The following is an 11,101-nucleotide window of genomic DNA, read 5'->3' on the forward strand; positions in this document are numbered from 1 at the left end:
CCGCCCTCCCCCTGCCTTCCGCCCCGACCGCTCCCCCCATGCCAGGAAGAGCCTGCGGCCAAGTGGCTTCTCCTGCGGGAGCCCTCCACCGCACCTGGGCAGAGCTCAGCCACGTGAAGTCCCCTTGGCTTCCAGGACTTCAGGGGGACTGGGAAGCAATGCAGCTGGCAGCCATTGCCTTACAGGACCCCCTTCTTCTGGGAGCGGTAAGGGCCAGGGGAAGCAGGGGAGAACGCTGCTCACGAAACACTGTTCCCCAAAGATATGCTCTTCTGTGGTGGACTCTTCAACAATGTGTAACCTGTGATGCTCACCCTGTTTCCCAGGCCAGAGGGAACAGTCTGGCTAGAGCAGAGAAGGCAGTACAGAGACCTGGCAATGAAGAATAGGACCAAGTAACTACCCGCACCCCACGAGGGATTCTCTGTGCACCTCCTCATCCCCACTCTCCAGCATGGCTTCCCCCATAGTTGGCTGCACCTCACGTGTGGTGACTTTGCAGGCCAGAGTTGGGAGGAACCTCACACATACACCCACAATTTCTGTGACACACAATCAGCTCAGACAGGAGGATGGAGCAACATTTACAAACCAACCGACGAAATGAAGAAATATATAAATAGATATATAAATATAACTGTGTTTTTATGCTTTGTCATGAAGGTCTGTAAAAAAGAAAAAAAAAAAGAACAAATCCCCAATTTTCTAAAAAACCCAAGCAAACAAAAACAACAAAAAAACCAAAATAATAATTAAAAAACCTTACAAAAATAAAACTCCAAGTCCCATCCCTCCCCACCACCTGAATGGCAGACAAGTTTCTCTGACGTTTGATGCTCCTCTTTCACTCTAGGGTTTTGTTTCCTTTCTGTTTTGCACTACAATGGGATGGTGGTATTGGAGAGGATTGGATGCCAGCTCCACCCCTGTCGTCTCCTTCTCCTCCCCCTTTCCCAAATCCTGTCTCTGGGGAGCAGTGTGGACAAGTCACATCTGACAAAGTTACCAAACACATCAGTCGACAAAAAAGCACTCTGAGTCAACAAACGTTTTCCATGTCACTGGTTGGCAAACAAAGAAAACAAGCCCAGCTGCGCTCTAACTGCGCTGTGTGGTGGAAAGTGTGGGGCTTCATGTGGGCCCATCTGATTGCCCTCTGGACAGCTGAGACTGAGATGGACAAATTCAGGATTGGCTGGGATTATTGCTTGGTTCCCTAGCCCGTAGCCTCCACAACTTTTACCTTAATCCCTGTACCCGTCACGACTTCAGTTCACCCACATCCCAACTTTTGCAATTTTAGATATGCCCAACACCCATTCTCCTCTGCCGGTGACAACAGCCTCATTATCTGTGCCCAACACCTAATTTCCTAACCACTATAGCCTTGCTATATGGGCCCCCTTTGATTCCCAGTCCATCTGTTCATACACCTACTAATTTATAGGCTTCTATTCAAATCCATATGCTTGCATCCTACCAGCCAGTCCCAACATAGAGCCCCATCTTTTCATCTCCAACCCTGTATTGTGCGCCCTAATATTTACCCCTTATCCCAAATGCTCACCTGATGATTCTCTAGGGATTCTCTGCTCTTTTTGGTTCCCAAGTGACTGGCAAACACTGTTCTGCAAAAGGCTAACTGTCAATAGAAATGCTTATTACTCCTGTATTGTCAGCAAACTCATAAACTGTTCCTTGCACTGACACTTCCTAAAAAATACTCAAAGAAAACATGAAGGCAGCTATAGCCTGTCCCCAGGGCATCAAGTCTGCCAAAGTAGATCCTTGTTTTTTTAGAGAGGTTTCAGATAAAACTCGTGGGCTACTGTCCATGGACAAAGACAGGATTGAGAATCAAACCCCCAAAGGGTATAAAAGTGAACAGCGGAGCAATCTGTACAGCCAACATTATGTATAAAATCCAAAGTTCCAAGCCTCAGAGGAGATGTGGTTGTGGACTCGGTATTCTGTCTCCAAGTTTAACTTGTATGTATGAAATCCATCATCAGTAAACAGCTGTGTTGATCCCAAAGGCCCCTTTCACCTAACACTTTTAGCCCTTGCATGGCTCTAGCTGATTATAGGTCTGTGTCTTCTTTAATGGGGTGCCCAAATGATAAGGGTATTTGGGGGGGATGTTTACATAGAAGATATAGAGCTAAAATCTATTTCTGTACAGAATAAAATCAAAGAGGTTACTCCTGATCTATTAAAAGTGTCATTCTGCACGTCTTACCTCTGAGTAACCTGCTGCAAATAGCAGAGTTGTTACGCTGTTACCGAGACCAGAATTTGGCCCGTTATCTCATCGTATTCTATATGAGAAGAAAATTCTGAGTAATTTCTAAAAATTTACTTTTACCACTCCTTCTGTTTTCCACCACAGACACCAGATAGATGCTGGACCCTGTTAGTACTAAGTCTCCCTTCTAGTCTCTCAGTACAGCCTGTGCTCTGCTTGCTCACTGCCTAATTTCACTCAGCAGGTGGTTGGGGCAGAGGCAGTAAATCCCAGGACCAGCAAGGAGAACCTCCTGAGGAGGCTATAGAAAAGGAGACTGTCATGCCTCACACTTGGCAACTTGCAGTCCAGGGGCCACCTCGAGAGAAGCTAGCAGCTCAGAAATGCTTATTTTTATAATGGTGTTTCACTAAACTTGAGACACGAGCTAGGGTATGAAAGCAGGATTTGGTTGGCTCACTCATGGCTGGCTTGATTTGACCCTTGGAGGGCCAAATCCACTGCTGGTGTAACTCCACTGATAAAAGAAGATTTCCACCACGTTTTGGATTGGTCTGGAAAGTTCGTAAGTATGGCATGTAGTTGGACCAGGGAAATTAAAAGGAAAGCAGAATTATGCAAAGGACTGGGCAGTCTAATCCTCTTCCACCACCATCTGTAGACCCCCATGCGAATGTACTGAATTACATTTGCCAAAGAGTTTCTTGTGTTGGTTGTTTTGATTTACAGTCGGTGGATGCATTGTAAAGCAGTATTATAGCTAAAGTCTAGTAGCTGACATGGGGATTTATGTGGTGATATTATGCAGAAGAAAACCATCAATATTCATATAGATTCCATTAGACTGGACTATGCAGGAAACGCAAAAATTCTACCAATTATTTAATATTATGTTATTTGCAAAAATAATTGCTGCTTTGTAGGAAGATAATGTGTGTAATGTGAAGGCAATTCCTCTTGTATATAAGTTCATCTTCATCTTTATCATGGTAGTTATTAAAACAGCCTCGTCTCATCCTGTAGATAAGGAACACGCTGTCTGTACTGTGCAAGTCTCGTTGTGCTCACTGAAAACAAAACGATGTGTTCAATAAAGCACAGCACAAATCCAGAACCTGAGGGAACAGCCAAACCTTGGAAGGACCCCTTTCCCAACAGGCCAACAGTTGCTTTGTTATAGGTGGATTTTTTTTTTTTCATTTTTGTTTAAAAAAGTTTTACAGGAAAAAATGAAAAAGAATTGGAGGAAGAAATCACTATGCAAAATCTGGTGAAGTCTATGACTCACATCTCTCTCCTCCATTCTGCTGCCTCTTCCCTTTCTCCCATTTTTTTCTCACACCCTCTTTCCATTCCATTTCTATCCCTCTCTTATTATTCTTCATTCCCAATGCACTTTTCTATCCAGAGAGGGAAGAGCGTTACTGATATGAGAACAGGTATCTGGGACCTCAAACTCCCCAGTTGTCTTCGTGGCCCTAGAGAACCTTTGTCAAGTCCAATTTCCCCCCTATGCCTCCATTCCAATCTTCTGTAAAATGGGGATAACAATAGTTCCCAGTTCACAGGGGGATTGTGCAGCTGAATTAATTGGCACTGGCTCAGTGCTTTGAGATCCTGGAAAGAAAATTCTATCAAAGCATTAAGTATTATTCTGAATAATAATTAATGTTTCAATTACATTTCTCTCTTTTCCTTCTCACAAATCATTCTTCGTTTCTTTATTTTTCTTTCTTAGCTCTCCCTTCGCTTCTTTCTTCTCCTATCATTCTTAGCTCTGCTGCTATGTTTGCTTTATCTAATGGACCAAGCAGAAATGTTGTGTGACCAGATCTCCTTCTGTCACCATTTTTTTTGCGGGGGAAGACTCTCGTGAGTTCTTAAATGCCATGCTTCACTGGAAGCAACAGGGACCATGGCATTTAAAACTGGGCAGCACTTTTGAGTCCTGTTCTCTGAAGCTCCCACATCCTTTTGGCCCATAGGATGTGGGGCAAGATGGGGGGAGGGTTGCACGGGGCAGATGCTTTAAAGCTGACACCCTTGTGACCTGTAAATCTGTTGGGGAGGGGTGGTGGCAATGAGCCCTGCTGTGGAAAAAGGGAGAAGCCTGCATGCTTTCTGGCCCATTGGTAGCAACAATTCAAATTCAGAGTAAGACTTCAGAATTAATCACAACATGAAGGTGAGGATGTTAAACAAGAAAAGGAAAACAAAAACCCTGCACCTCTTTGTCCTCTCGAGTATATAATTATATATGCACATAAAGTTTTTCCTAAAGGGATGTTTGGTTTGCTGAACTGTTGGAAAAACCCCACCCTTTTGTCCCTAAGGAAAAGCACCCCTCTGGGAAAAGAAATAAGAATGATAGCTGCCCCCTTTGGTGCTGACAGAATGAGGGCTTCTGAGGGACCCCACAAACACCACAGTGTGCTCCTTGTCTGGGCCCAGGACGGTGGCAAACTTGCAAAGCAGGGAGGAGGGACCAAACAATGACAATTACAGAACTGATGACAAATCCAACCATAAGCAGCTCTGCTGATGCTCTCCAGGCTAAGCTAGATGTGAGACCGTGGAGGGTAGGGGGCCAGTGCCAGGTGCAGGGTCATATCCATTCTAGGCTGCTGCAGCCACTCTTGGCTTCTCCTCATCACTTCAGTTCTGTTTGATTCTTTTCCTTTCTCTTTTTGTGCACATGAGAAATAAAAACAATTTTTTTTTTTGTATGTCATTTTTGTGGCTTCTGGCTTGTTTCTCCTTCCCTCTCCTTTTCTCTCTCTCTCCCCCTCAGCGCTTCTCTCTCCAGTGGATTCTGCTTGAGGTCTCCAGGATGTTACGTTTGTTGCACCCAGCAGGCTTTGGGCACCATGTAAATAACACTATGATTGCCAACCACCACCACGCCATGCGATGGAAGGCACCACATGTGCTTGCAACTACCTACAGTGCAATCCAGCCCCTGAGCCCCCACCAGCCACCACCACACTCCTATTCATTGTCAGCAGGACTCCCTCTTGTATCGATCTCACTCAATTGACTCCCAGTGATCCATAACACATCAGGTCTTCCTGGCTAGTTCAGAAAATCAAAATGCTGTTGGGTAGCCAGAACATCAGAAAGATGTGGGGTAACCCAGAGTCCCCTTCCCCTCTACACCTGTTTCCTCATAGCCCCAACTGGGGATGAGCAGCACCTGCTCAGCATGCCTCTAGGAGGATTTTAAGTCTTCCAGAATCAGCCCTGATGCTCTGTCAGAGCACTGTGGGGACTGTGTGTGAGATCTCAGTAAAGGGAGGGTGGCTGACAGCTCTCAGGTCTTACATCCACTTCTCTGCTACCCTGGTTTTAGTTTCACGAAAGTCATTCTGTTAGCCTGATATTTTATTATAGCTTGCTCTTTCCTAATCTCTATCTGTCTTGGTCAACTAGGGGCAAAACCAAATGCAACGTCATTAATAACCCATTCTCCAAGCTATTCATCGTCCGCCTAACAAAGAGCTAGGCATTATATTAAGGTATGCTATAAACATACCAAATACTGAGGTATTCACTCAATTTTTCCTCAGTCAAGCATTAATTCTTCAGGAAGTCAGATGCAGTTTAAGGTCGTAGAGGCGGAGTAAAGACGTAGCGAGGAGTCAGGCTGGGCTAAATCAATTTTGCTTCTACAATTTTTAGTCATTTAAAAATATTTTCACAACAGCTTATGGAAGCCAGTGGGCCACATATTTGCTGGTGCATGTGTATCTTAAGGAAAGTCTGCAGAAGTGCAGTCATGCAGTCAAATGCTTTCAGGAAGCTTTTGCTCATCAGAGTTAAAACATTTCCTTTTGTTTCAGTTTATATTTTTTCCCTTGCAGTATTAACAGAATATGCTGAAAATCCTCGAACAGGGCATCTTCCATAAATGAAAGTCAATTTGTTGAAATCCAAACAGTCTGGAAAAAGCAATTCAATTTTCACAACACTGCAGCAACACTGCCTGACAACTATCTTGGTCGGAGGCCTCGGGTTTCCAGGGTCAGCCACCTGCGAAACAGACAGGCCTGGGATGTTGTGCAGGGATAGGCTTGCACTCGAAATCAGAACAAAATTGGATTCCAAAACTCTGAAATCTTTTATGCATCAGAATTATCTTTCTCTACTGAAGTTTAGGTGGTAAGAATCAAACAGTGGATTAATAGATGAGATCCTGGATGTTAAACTGACTGGAATCAAAGGAAATTACTAAGGTACATTTGCTGTCAGAGGTGAAAGACAGGCTGAGAATCAACAGACAGATGCACCAGAAGAAAGCAAAATGGATTTTCAAAATTCATCCTGGTAAAATAATCTTAGAAGAAAGACTTAGAAGCTAGCATGATCATCTCATTTGTATCGCACTTAATACAGCCCAGAGAACTGCACCCTGACATTCTTGTAAGTCTCCATAACTGATAGTAGAACTATAGCAAAACTTTTGCAACTTCCAAGAACTTATATATCTTGCAAAAGGAAATACTTGCATGAAGGAGCTATTTCTACCATTCCAACTAGTATTATGTTCCTTTAATAATCCTGCATAATCAGTGGGAGTTCTCCATGTGAAAATGTTGTGTGATAAAATTAAGAAGAGCACCGCAGTCTGTCTCCTAATGAGGAAAATGATATTGTAAGAGATTATGCAAGACTAAGTAAAGAAATCCTCTTTATAATTACTCTGACAAGAAAAATAAAGAAAAGTTTGACCGTTCTGAGATGATGACAACCTTTTTTAAAAATAAATAAGTTCTTTAATGAGGTGTAGGCAAGGAAAGATAATACACATCTGAAGGTATTAATCAAGGTACCGGATGAATTTACTGGACACACAATCAGTACTGAAAAACTGTAAGGACCTGGGGAATGGCAAAAAAGGAAGAACAATAAACATGGCACCAATACTTTAAAGGAAAAAATTGATCCTGAAAACTATCATCTAGTAAATCTACACAATGATGCTTGTATCCAAAGGAAAATACTTTAAAATATTAAGGGAAGGATCAGATCAGTAAACAAGTAGTGGTTAATGAAGATATGCACAGTAAACAGTCTGTACATAAATTCTTGTCTGCTTTAGAAAAAAAAGCTGGGGGATATCCTCAGGACAGTTAACTTACATGATTCAAGAGCTGTCTGCAGTGAAGCAAAGGAAGTTTGTAGGAGCCTGTATTGCCAGCCCCTCGCACTTGAAAATCATGAATCAAGTACACACAAAAATCACAAGGCTGAGTGGAAATTACGTAATTTGTATATAACACTAGATATCACTTTGCATATATGTCTATATACATGTATATAAAATAAGAACAAAAGAACTTTTATTTGACTTTTAATTTTAGTGTTCTCAAGACGTCTATAGCTATATTAATTGTGCCTCTTCCACTGCAAGAGTCAGAAATTCACTTCTTTTAGTGAAAAGTGAGCATCTCACTGCATTGCAGGGACCGTGTGCTCTAGTGCTTTTGGAAGCAGCTCAAATGTCACAAGACCTGGAAATGGCCATGTAACTCCTGGCAAGGCTGACAGAGCTGGTCTGATACCAAAGCTTGTCAAAGACTTGGGTTTTTTTCCTGCCTCCTGCTGTGCGACATTTTGGTGGAAGCTGCCCATCCAAAGCATGTTTGATCATTTCAGGTTCAAAACACTACCTGCAAGTTCATTCCATAGCAGCTGCTTGGAGAAGACCTTTTTCCACTCTTCCTTATCCCTGTAGCACAAGAACCCCCTTGTCAACCCTGGCTGCTTTTTGCAACCTCTGCCTCCTGCCACCTCTTCTGCCCTTTCCCTCAAGACCCTTTCAGTGCCTTGCCAGTTCTCCTGCCCCAGGCATGTTGTCCCTCAGCATTGCCCTTCTTGGGGAAAACATAGATTCTCTGTAATCCCCCTTCCTCCTTTTCTGCCCTCTACCCTCTCAGATATAAACCTTCCCATGTTCCTTGTCATACACACTGGGAAGACCATCCTGCACCCCACATTCCCTGCTCAGGCACTATTGGCTTCTGCACACACCCCTTTCCCCCACACATTCAGAGGGCCTTCTCTATCCTTACTGTTTTCTGCTGCTCTCCACAGTCCCCTTTACTACTCTGATAGGAACACCAGGTTTCAGGACAGAGGCAACATCCATCTTTACTACAAGCAGCCTAACTTTCTGCTGCCAGAGTTTGTAAGTAAATGCTGACCAGCTGAAACTGAAACCGCCTGTGGCTTCCGCCCCTGGGGAGAAAAACTGTAAGGGACTGTCTTGACGCAATGCAACACACGGCTGTGGTTTCACTGAGAACTACACACTAGTCTTTGCTGAAGGATAAGCTTTCTGTTATGAAACATAACAAAAATCGCTTCATTTCTAAATTGTCTCCTTTCAAAACATATCATTTGCATCAGAATTACACTGGCTTTGCTCCTGTGCCTGTTCAAAAGGAGACGAATCATTCTGTTTTAGAGAGACACACCGACAATGAAATATTACAAACATAATGACTTTCAGCCTGAGACCAATTTCAAACACACCCTGTTGAACACTTGTGAAAGGAAGACAAACAAAACCTACACAGAAAACCCAAAGGGTATAAGACTAACAGTGTGAAATTTCACACAGATATAGTACCTCTGTGTACAGAAGAAAGAAGCATTTTTCCTCCATGTCAGCCTCCATCAGAACACAGTTTTAACTACAGACGTGCATTTGGCACCTCCTTAATACACCAGCAATGGTTAGTTGTAGTGCCTAGCTAATGAGGCAGCTTCCACATATGCACTTTTCAGACTCATATATGGAAGTCAAATCATCATTAAGAAGCAAATCAATCCAAAGCCCCTTATTTTCATGCCCCTTTCTCTAACATCAAGATCAGTAGTTTTTGACTTATGTTTTTAGATTTTTCTGGTTTATTTTTAAGGAAACTGCTTTTAATGTAACTGGGAAAAGTGAGCTTATGGACCTAGATGCATTATACTGGCAGCTATTCTTCTACTGATTGTTTTTTGGTTTTACTGTTTGCTAATTGAAAAAGATTGAAAATCACTTCTCTAGATACGCTTGAAATCTCAGAACATGACATAAAATCCAGGAATCCAAATTTCTACCAAGCAATGTCTAGCTAACAGTTAGCTGTCTAACCCATCGGGAAAGTTTATATATCCTATCCCCCTGTTAAAGCTGAGTAGAAATAGGATAATAGCTTGCTAATGCTATCAGCTGAGACAACCTTTTATCTCAAGCAGACACGGTCCACACTCAGAAGTCCCAGACAGACTTTGCACAGAATCATTCTCCTATAAATGTCATGGGTTGCCTGTTTTAAATTGAAAAGTCCTAGATAAAAAAAAGCAGTAAAAGAGCTGAGCCAAGGCTGCAAAGCTGGGTACCCAAAGTTAGCAAGTGCCATAATACAGGAAGACTGGACAGAACTCTGCAGGCAACATGCCAGAGAGAACAGGAGAGAAATTAAACAAACTTGTCATACTTTTTGCTGACTTTGTAGACTCAGTAGCACAGGATAAGATTATCACAAGAGGTTCGCACCACCATGAACAGAAACCCCTCATACTCTCCCACTGCCTGTGCATTGGTGTCCCCTACCACCCACCTTTGTCCAGCAATCCATTTATGTCACACAAGTGTAATACACTAGTAGGTTAAATATGCTAATAAACCAGGATGTGAGCGTGTTATATCTACTTAGTATTCAGTTTGCTCTTTTATAAATGATTTGGTAGAGAATCAGGCCCTCCTCTCCCTCTCTAGCTGACTCTCATCTGATTCTAATTCAATTTCTCTGCCTATTGTTTATTTCACCGCTCCCCTGTGAAGTGTCAAATGCTGATGTTCCGTCAGCCTAGAACTGTCGTTTATATTTGTCATTCAGTCCTTGTTAAAAAATAAAACAGGACTGCGCCTGCCTTGGAGCGCTCTGCCTGGGAATTCCCTGTGGTAAAATTAGTCCATTTAGATGGAAAGTTTTGTGTCACTCCCCTGTCTAAATTGGCAGATCTGGCTCTTTTGCAAAAACCAATAAACTGTGAACCTTGATGCATCTGTCAATCAAACTCATCTTTCGTGAGCAAAGCCAGATGACAACAAAAGCTGGGCAGGCTCCTCCGATTGGTTCTTCTCATTTAGGCATATCAGGAGGCACCTGTCACTCCTCTGGCTCAGCATCCTGCTCAGAGGGACTCCATTCACAGAGAGATGAAGCCTTATTGGGGGCTGGGTTGGGGCTGGGATGGGAAAGGATGAAGGGGGAGTTTACCCTCCTCACTTTCAATACAATCTGCAGCTTGGCTTTTTCCTCACGGCTCTGGTGAGAGACAAGGAACTGGCATCACCTCTTGTTCTGGACATGGGGTTTTTTTCACATCTTAGGTGAAAGCTTTGATTTCTTAAACTATGCAGGTTTTCTGGTGGCTAAAAGGATGTAGCAGGAGTAGTAAATGTGACATGCTACATCCCTTGGGCTCTGGGGACTAAGCCACGATACCTCAGAGGAGAGAGAGGACATATACCAAACCCCTTTCCAAGGCTGCTCTGTGCACCCTGCCTATCTGGTCACCCACTGAGGAGACGTAGAGAGGGTATTTCTACCTCTCTGCTAGGAAAGGAGGGGATCACAGACTCTTTGAACGAGGCCTTGCATATCAAGGGAAGCATTTTTTATAAAGGCAAAAAAGAGGAAGAAAAATGGCAGCGAAGAGCAATAGCTCCCACCATGGTGCCTGAGAGGAGATGGGGCACTTAGGAGCTGATGATGCCTGTGAGAATGATCCCCAGAGAGATCAGACTTCAGGGGATGTCTTAACTCATCCAGCTTTCACTAGAAAATTCTGAACTCT

The sequence above is a fragment of the Haliaeetus leucocephalus genome, unplaced genomic scaffold (genome assembly GCF_000737465.1).
Source record: "Haliaeetus leucocephalus isolate CR32 unplaced genomic scaffold, Haliaeetus_leucocephalus-4.0 Scaffold229, whole genome shotgun sequence".
Taxonomy (NCBI): domain Eukaryota; kingdom Metazoa; phylum Chordata; class Aves; order Accipitriformes; family Accipitridae; genus Haliaeetus; species Haliaeetus leucocephalus.